We start from the raw sequence: 7,839 nt of genomic DNA, 5'->3' as shown, positions 1-7,839 counted from the left end.
TTCTTTACTGTCCGAGCCCCCAAGGTCTGGAACAGCCTGCCATCGGAGGTGGTTCAAGCACCTACATTGAACACCTTCAAGAGCAAATTGGATGCTTATCTTGCTGGGATCCTATGACCCCAGCTGACTTCCTGCCCTTTGGGTGGGGGGCTGGACTCGATCTTCCGAGGTCCCTTCCTGCCCTAATGTCAATGAAATCCAGTCTTCCTAGGTAGAAAATAAACTTCATTTTACACAGGTGACGTAGCGAATTCTACTCGCATCTCTTCTCCTCAAGCCTGTCAGAACAAGGGAACAAAAATCACATAAATCTGAATTGGGTTCTGAAAAAGCAACGTTTGATGAGGCTGCTTAAGACCAAAGCAAAAAATAATGGATGCCAGTGCTGTAGTATACACCATTTCCTATATTCCTGGGTTCAGTGGTTCTGACGTACAAAATAAAAACAAAGTTGTTCTGCTGAAAGTTAATTGCTCATTAATAACAGGTTACAGTGCAACAACTGACCTACCTAATGATTTCCACATGTTCTCCAGTTAGCACTGAGGTCAAATATTATTTGAAAGTTAATTGCTTTGGCCACATTTTTCAAAATTATGTAGTCTTTGTAACTAGCTTGAGTTTGTAGCTATCCAAATTAACAAACCTTAAAAAGGGCCCAACTTTCTGATATCAGAAATCCAGACTCCTTTAAAAGATGCATCAAGTAGCCCATCCCAAACATTAACACTCCGAAATCAAACTATTTTTGACAACTGTGACCCATGTATGTTTAGAAGCATACTGGACATGTCTAACACATGCATTTACTCCAGCCTAGATTTACTGTGCAGTAAGCTCCTGCACAGTAAGGGTTTTTGGATAGGTGTGTACTAGGGCTGTGTGAAGCTTTGGTCACTGTGTCAGCCCAATTCAGCGGCTGAATATCTGGATCCGAATCAAATTGGGAGAACCTTTAATCTCATGGAATCGAATTGGAACCCTCCCATTCAATTTAGGGAGATTCAATCATTTGGACATAGACGCAGCTTTATATGTTTCTTCTACATACCTCAAGGTACCAGGCGGCTCATGAATGCTGAGATGGTGGGGTGAATGGAGCATCCCACAGAAGCATGGGGGGGGAGAAGAGGGGAGGGTCCCCAGCACACTTGGCAGCGGACCTGGAAGTACACTAGAAGCACTTCCGGTCCACTTCCGGGTCCGCTGCTGAGCACGCGGGGGGGCACCCCCCACTCCTGTGGGATACTCCATCCACCATTGCAGCGTTCACAAGCCATGTCTGGTACCTTGAGGTACACAGAAAAAAACATTTAAAAGCTCTATCTGACTGAACTGCTGATTCTGAATCAGAATTGAATCTTCAGATTTGGATTCAGCAGAATCGAATTGGGACAGTGATCTGAATCAATGAATCCGAATCGAATATGGCCCACTTCACATACCCGTAGTGTCTACACATGCTAGGATTAGGGAGAAGATTTGCTTCCAGTTCTCTGCAGCCCTCCAGTGCACCCCAGTGGCCACCACGAGCAGCTCCAGGCTCCCCCTGGGTGCTAGCACAGAGGTTGGCAGGGAGCACTGGACCAGGGGGGCTTCCTGATGTTGGGGCAGTGACAATGTCCTGCTACCCCAGCAGCAGCTCGCTACCCATGGGAGCTGCCTATCTCCCGCTCCTTCATGGACAGCTAACTGAGAACAGATTTGGATCCCGGCTGGATGTCTACACAAATGCTATGGCACCATTACTGATGCCTCTCAGAATTCGGGAGATTTACTGTGAAGTAAACATGTGGATGTGTAGTCCCACATGCTTACTTCACAATAAGCTATGCCAATTTGTCATTAATCATCTGGTGGAGGTGCACCCACATTTTACTCAATTGAAGTTTTCAACCTAGTCGCTACGATTCTTCATCTGCCTATTTTAAAACGAGCAGAAAGCAAGTAAAGAATACTAAATTAGAGACATAACTAGGAAATGTAGTGCCCCAGGTAGGGGGGAGAAGTGCCCATGTCAAACACTCCCTGCACATGGACTACTGAGCCCTGCTCAGCCATACTCCTAGTTACTCTGCTGTCTCGTCTCTCCATATTCTCACAAATATCTTACTTTAGACGGGAATTGTTATAGTCCCATATGCAGATAGTAAAATAAGTTATTATATTGTACTCTGCCAACACTGGGAAGAGTTACTTTATATCTTTTTCAGCACCAAACAAATGACTGGGGCCTCTAGAAGCTACTGTAATATCCATTTAACAAAACTTATTAGTAATTACTACCCATCTACATTACAACTGCTCAGTCCTACTTGCTTTCATTTGTCACTTCTACAAGGAAGAGGTATAACAATGCTTAAGCAATCATAAAGCTATACAAAGTATTACAAATAGGAACAATCTCAGTAGAGAAGGAAGCCAAAAATAGTGGTTGGAAAAATGACAGGCACACCTTGAAATATTATCCTTATGCTCCAAGGAAGGAGCATACATTGTGCATTTCACTCATAGAAAACAGTGATCAAATAACTATGGTCTGGTTCTAACAAATGATTATCCTGATGTCCTCTCTCATCAGCTGTACTAAGTAAGTATTGTACTTCCACTTGCATATGTGTCTTACCTTCTTTACAATAACTGGAAGCCATTGACATTTCATATGGTGGGGAAGAGGATATTGCCTCAGCATAGTTGCTTTCTTGAAAATATTTTGGGTGCCCCTATATTTACATCTACTGCAAAACTATTATGCAAATTAATGGCTCTTACATACCAAGAGAGGAGAAAAAACCCTGAAAAACAACAAAAAACCCAACAACCAAAACAAAACAAAAAAAATTAATCTCCTCAAAAGACAGAAGCACTAATAATGCATCTCAGTTAGAATTACCAGCTCTTTCTAGGATATGGAAATCTGAAATTCTACATAATTTTCTACTACATCACAAGCAGGTCCAGGGAGGTGATCCTTCCCCTCTATGCAGTGCTGGTCAGGCCACAGCTGGAGTACTGCATCCAGTTCTGGGGGCTGCACTTCAAGAGGGATGTGGCTAACCTTGAGAGGGTCCAGAGGAGGGCTACCTCGCATGATCAGGGGACAGCAGGCCAGGCCCTATGAAGATAAACTAGAGGGCCTGAATCTATTCAGCCTCCACAAGAGAAGACTGAGGGGGGATCTGGTGGCTGTCTATAAACTCACCAGGGGGGACCAGCAGAAAATAGGTGAGGCTCTGTTCCCCTTGGCACCACCTGGGATAACAAGGAATGATGGCCACAAATTGATTGAGAGTAGGTTCAGGCTTGATATCAGGAGGCATTACTTTACAATTAGGGCTGCCAGGCTCTGGAATGGGCTCCCAAGCGTGGTGGTGCTCTCCCCTACCTTGGGGGTCTTCAGAAGGAGGTTGGATAGATATCTGGCTGGAGTATTATGATCCTAGCACTTGTTCCTGCCCAGGGCAGGGGGTCAGACTTGATGATCTGTCCAGGTCCCTTTTGATCCTAGAAACTATGAAACTAATAGCTTGACAGTTTTTGGTTTTTTAAACAAACAGAGTCCTGTAATACCAAACAGTGCATACCAAACATACATTAGTACTGGTAAGATATTTGTAATAGTGGAATATGCAGTCAGATGTAATTTTTACTGATGGGTAAGATTTCCAAAAGTCTTCTTTTTGGAGGGCTGCTTTGGAAACTTTGTGTGACTGCCGGGCTTCAATTAACCGCTCTCGAGTGGCCTTTGCTCTACTGGTGGATGTCAAGCACCTCCTGGGTTCGTTTTGTTGCCAGAGTAGCTCTCTTCTTCCTGCGTCCCCAACCCCATTCTCACCTGCCACAACTTGCTGTTCCTCAGTAGGAGGGGTCGGCTGACAGGATACTCGGTGGCCCGGGGTTCACCCGGCGGTCACTTACAGGGTTCTACCACACCTACACCCCAGCCTCAGTGTGCCGCCCAGCCGTTGGCCTCGGCCTCTTTTTGCGGGGATAACCCTCTCCGCCTTTGCGTTTAGATGCCAGCGGATTAAGGCCCCGCTCGCCCGTGTGGGCCTACCCCACAGCCCTTCATGCCTCCATCCCTTCCTTCAAAGGTACATACAACCAAAAGGGTGAACCCTACTGAGGCTTCTCCACAGCCCCGCCCCTCAGGCACTCATCCCTATCCCCTGTGCCCCTTCATCCGGGGTAACAAAAATAAACATGTTAACCAAAACCAACTACTAAGCTATTCCCTGCCCCTTTCTATCCTTTCCCCCAGAGCCTAACAGGGAGAAGATGCTTTTCTTCTTGATCCGTCGCCTCCAGGACCTACTCCCGTCTGTTCCTCAATCCGGTGGAACCCGGCAGCGATACCCGCCCCGACCAAAAACCCCTTTAGGGCTCTCCCGGGGTCTTCTCCCCCCATCGTGCCTTTTCCGTGCCTTGTCATCCCGGTACTTCCACCTGTGTTCCACTCTGCTTTCAGGTGCCGCTTCAGCTCCGCCTCTGGCCAGCAAACCTGTCGCTCCCTCATTGTCCTGCGTGGGCTCCCATCGGGGTTCTCCACCCTCCGCCGCCTGCATCTGCTCCCGCTTGCCAGGCTCCCCGGGTCCAGCAAGTGGGGTCTTCTTCCCCACTGCCAGCATCAGCCACGGCTTCATTCCCCGGCTATCCGCCCCCTCTGCAGCAGCGGCCACCATTTTTATTTCTGCCGGCCAGCATCGGATGCTGATGTCATCGGCCAGCCGTAATTGAACAAAAAGGCGGCTAACGAGCTGCGGGGGTTCCTCCTTCCGCCCCATGTGCGTCCCGTCCCGAGCTGCTGGTAAGTGCCACTCGTTATTTTGACTCCCGGGACACTTTGGAAATCATCTTCCAATTGTTATACGGCAAACAACTAGGAATGATTTAGATACTCCATCGTATTTTAAACAAAGAGTTAGAGATTAAAATGTATATTGAACACATACTGTCTGGGCAACCAGGCAATACAAAAAAATTCCTCATACCTGGCAAGTGAGGAACAATTAAAAAAACCCATAGAAAATGAGAAGGAGCTTAATGCAAATGGACAAGTGGCCTGTCCCTCCAGAAAAAACTAATGACAGAAACAGTCAGGGCTTATAAATTGTGAGCCAAGGAAAAAAAGCAGAATTAATACCCTATTTCTATTGTGACATTCTTTGACAACTAAAAAATTAACAAGATACTTGTGCTCTCACACCTCAATATGGAGCAAGACTTTATTGTAAAGATTTTTTTTTGTTTAGTTTTAAAATAAAACAAACAAGGAATCTTTACAATTTTTTGTTTACATCCCACCTTCTTGCAAGTTACTGTTGGCATAATTTTAGTTAGAAAAATTAACACTAGAATTATACATAAAAGAAAAATCCTTAGGCATAAACAAACCAACAAAGCAGATGCTACACACTACAAGAGAGAGAGAAAAAGACTGGATTTAAGAATTAAGATATTCTCTCTCATTTTCCTCCCCCAAAGGCAACAGGAAAAATTAATTCTCTCATCTCATATGCAAATCCCAAAACCGTGTTAGATACCCATGTTATTGGAAATAAAACACCATTAAAAACGTAAACTTTCTACTCGCACAAATCGGAACAATTACATGCATTCCTTACCTGCTTTTTCTAAGAAAGGTTGGCATAAGTGTATATCAAGTTCCCTCCCAGCTAGCATCAAAAAGCATGTAGTACCTAGGTCCGGAATCTCCCACATGCATTTAAACTGTCTCCTCCTCTTCTACTGGTAATTCTCGTCCATTACCGAGTCCAGACAACTCTAAAACTATAAAATATAAAAGAAATACCTGGGCCCCCCAACAGTGTCCTATTTAAATACCTTTGAAGAACATAAGATATAAAAACGATTCCCCACAGTTATGCCAACCCTATTCAGATAGCCTATTGTTATCATCCATCAAAATAAGCACACAGATATTACAGAGGTATTTTCCAATACACTTGAATTTCAGTAAAACTCCTTCAAGTTTTGATATGTAAAAACTGCTGCAAATGACAAGACATTAATCTTACCATGCTGCTGATGAACCAGAATTTTTCAGCCTATACAGACTTGAAGTAAGATATCACTTCTTTCAAATTAAAAAAGGCCAAAATCTGCAGTTACCAGTGAAGCAAATTACTCATTTGAGTCATTAAGAGCTATGGGTATTCAGCATCTTTGAAGAGTTAGGTGACTTGCTTGGCAATCCAGGTTTAGCCTAAAAATTTTCAATGTCTCATCACCAATACCATTAGGCTCAGTGTGGGACTTAAAAAAATGTATTAGACAATTGAAAAAACAGCAGCAGCACAGCCCAGCAACCCTGTCTTGGTAAGAATCTGTCCTTCATGTGCCAAAACGGCTTCTGAAAAAAGTCAAGCAGAGGACACAGATTCTACCAGCAGGCTGCCCTGCAATATTTCAGGTGCCATGAATCATGGCACATGATTCCAATTTCAAACCTATGTCTTTCCCAAACAAGGAATACTGGAATGGATTTGGACATTCCTTCTTCCCTCTCCAAATCCTCCATGCTCTGCAGCAAAGTGAAATCGGTGCAACCCAAATTGGCTTTAATCACTGGCCACAGGGGTTCTCCTTGACAGCAGATAAAAGTGACAAAAGAAATTTTACTGTGCAGCGAATCATCAACATGCCTGTCAACTCCAAAAAAGCAACACTGCCTTTTTAAAATCAGTTCATTTTGAATAATGGCATTTTCATTTAATCCTGTTTCATGTAACCCTGCAGGATAATCTTTTCTTTTCTTTTTTTAATGAAAGGTTGAATTCTACAGAAACTAGTAGTTTAAGGGTTTGTTTGTTTTTTTTACTCAAGACTGGTAAATGCCTTTAAGTCCTGTATTGTTACATACTTTTAGGAGGAAGAAAAAACACCATGCATATATACACTATTCACCATCTTCTGGGAAAAGTAAGAAGTTAAAGACCAAATTTCAGACTAATTTCCTATTAAACCCAAGGCACTGTAGCTATGTTGGAAAACTATTAGTTATCTGGCACACACTGATAGCATGAGAACATAATAGTTAGAACATGTTGTGTTTCCTTAGGTGACAGACAGCTACGTCATTTTCAAAATACTTTCAGTAGTGAAAAAGCAAACTCGTTTTGAGTATCAAGGACTAATGGCTGAAAAAAGAAAGTTACAAGTACTATTTGACACACAAGATAACGAAACTAGGAAACAGTTTATGTTAGCAAGCTTAAGCTGCGGTATCTTTACGGCTGGCTCTTAAAGGAAACCCCATTACATTGGCTCGACTGGGAAGGACGGATTTATTCACAGCGTTCCACTCCACAACATGCAATACTAGTTAATGCAGCTTTCAGAAGGGCAAGGCAGGAAATTCAGTTACAGCATTAATGACTAGACCAGAAAGGGTAATACTGAATTTCTTCTGTTAGAGGTACACAAACTATAGGATGTAGTCTTGTGGACAGATTAATTCCTTATATTCTTGACCTCCCTTTTCTGTATTTCCCAAATGCATGCTCTGGCCACAAAACTTAGCATGATCTTTATATATAGTAGGGCTGTGTGAAGCTTCAGACCCCAATTTGATTGGGCCCGATTCAGTAACCGAATAGAAACAGGAAACCCTTTAACCTCTACAAATCAAATAGGAACCCTCCGAGACGATTCGGAGAGATTCAGTGATTCAGACATAGACACAGCTTTAAATGTTTTTCTACATACCTCAAGGTACCAGGCGGTTTGTCAATGCTGCGATGGTGGGGAGAATAGAGTGTCCACAGGAGTGCAGGGAGGTCTCCAGCGTGCTCAGCAGCAGACCCAGAAGTGGACCAG

General features: G+C 43.7%; 1 protein-coding gene across 2 annotated transcripts in view; it reads right to left on the bottom strand.

The window, feature by feature from the left end:
• Positions 1-6,814, bottom strand: part of PER2 (period circadian clock 2) — a 64,470-nt gene extending 57,656 nt beyond the window's left edge. For both annotated transcript variants that reach the window (XM_019503677.1, XM_019503678.1), the window contains exon 1: positions 5,625-6,814. The gene's annotated coding sequence lies outside the window, so the exon portion shown is untranslated. The remainder of the gene's footprint in view (positions 1-5,624) is intronic.
• Positions 6,815-7,839: the final 1,025 nt, after the last annotated feature.

The sequence above is a fragment of the Gavialis gangeticus genome, unplaced genomic scaffold (assembly GCF_001723915.1).
Source record: "Gavialis gangeticus isolate Ggan-Ray unplaced genomic scaffold, GavGan_comp1, whole genome shotgun sequence".
Classification (NCBI taxonomy): Eukaryota; Metazoa; Chordata; order Crocodylia; family Gavialidae; genus Gavialis; species Gavialis gangeticus.
This window is presented reverse-complemented; position numbering and strand designations above follow the sequence as displayed.